Below are 2,039 nucleotides of genomic sequence, written 5' to 3' on the forward strand. Positions count from 1 at the left end.
ATAGCTATTAATGAGGTGAAAGTCATGCTGTGAATTACAGTAAACACTCATGGTGCCAAATGTTGCTTCTCAGCATTTTAATATCATAATCACATATCTACACATCTTTAACATATCACTACAAGAATCAGCATAAAACATTCCATAATAAAGCATAACAATTTACCATTAGTTCCGCAGCACTAAAAACCGTACTGCCTTCAGGGTGGTAGGGAGGAAGCCAGGGTGAGGGGAGTGGAGAGACACAGAGATAGAGAACAGAAAAGGAGGAGAGGAGAAAGGAGGAATGCAACCGCCCTCGCTGGAGTCCCATCACGTTTTGGACAAAATTCATCATAACCGAGTGGTTCTCTGATTTGTTTAAATGCCCAGATGTGCAGACAATGTGTCACATGTCTTGCATGTGTTAACACAATGAGGCGGGCAATGTGTATTCTACACATACAGAGGTCTCTGTATGCCAGCTATGCAAATAACAAGCTCTCGCCACTTGGGGTTACAGGGTGCTCCCTGCCGTACATGTGTTAACAAGCAGACGTGCATATTGATGACTTCCTGTCAGTGCCCCTGCGGGATGTTCAAATCAATATCTGCCATCAGGATCCCTGCGTGGGTGCAGCGCAATTGCCTGTTCTCTGTTCAGCACACATAAAGCTGTTTCCTGTAATTGCCCATGTGTTACTACATACGACAAAGCTGTATAAAAGGTCTGTGATTTGTAAAAGCACACTCAGCCACTACTTTATGAACTACTACAATGAGTGATTAAGGTGTAGAAAAAATGTGAGAAATAAATGGTGCATATTTGCGTAGCCAAAATGGGGAATTGCGTCTTCTTCCTCCATCACAACTTCTACAATGTATTTATTACTTAGTCAAATTCTGTCAGCTGAATCACAAAAGTTGTTGAACGTTGCATGTAGTAATTATGTTACCTATAGGTAACATAATTATTATACAATTCAAACAACATACTTTATGTATTTTAAATAAATGCTGTCATTATTATTGATTTAGAGTAATTACATTTTATTAATACTAAATACATAAAGCTGAGGATTATGCATTTCAAATAAATAGGCTTTATTACAGTAATGAATATGCATCATGTAAGGTTTATTTGGTAGGTTTGTATTAAAATGATCTAAAAAAGTAAATGGGAATTTGTCATGTAATAAAATTACATAAATCATAAAGGTTAGGGTTGAATATTTCTGTGAGTGTAGAGTTCTGACTAGGAGAAGAACATTTGATCATATTACTCCAACAATGGCCTCTCCCTACCCGCTTCTTGTCCCTGTGAGGTCAGACTTTTTGGTTTTGTTACTAGCAAAGAAATTCGTGGAGTAACGCCTCTCTATCCGGCTGATCTAACTAAACCTTTTGTACCAGCCTGAGCTATGCACTCTCATGACGCAAGATTACTGTGTGTTCCAAAGGTTGAAAAGATGTCAGCAGGCCACAGAGCTTTCTCTTATCACGCACCTGTACTGTGGAACAGTCTGCCTGCTGAGATAAAACAGTCTGATTCTGTGGAGTCATTCAAATCCAAACTAAACACCTATCTGTTCTCCCTTTTATATGACTAATATCTTGGTGTAGTACTGTGCTACATTCTCCATCTGAAATAATGTGACTAATAATGGAGCAGCACACAGACTCATCATATCTAAATTCTGGGACTGTTAGTGAAGCAAAGGGCTACCTGCTGGCAATCACATTTTAGCATCCTGTCATTTTGCTCATAAGAATTAGTGCCTGTCAGTTATTTGTTTCGGCTGACTGATTTCTACGCCGTCTTTCTTTTCCAAGGTGCTGCTGATGTTCACTGATGTCTGAAATACCTTGATTGAAGATGGGTGAAGTCACTGTACACTCTAATTTTGAAATGAACTGTGTCATGCTGCAAACTGGACTTTTTGCATGTCAAATTTTCTCTTTTCCACAAGTGAGAAAAGTGCAAATGAGTGCGACAAACTAGTCTCCTGTCCAGGTTGTACCCTGCCTCACGCGCTGACTGCTGGGATAGGCTCTGGCCC

Source organism: Thalassophryne amazonica, chromosome 5 (genome assembly GCF_902500255.1).
Source record: "Thalassophryne amazonica chromosome 5, fThaAma1.1, whole genome shotgun sequence".
Taxonomy (NCBI): Eukaryota; Metazoa; Chordata; class Actinopteri; order Batrachoidiformes; family Batrachoididae; genus Thalassophryne; species Thalassophryne amazonica.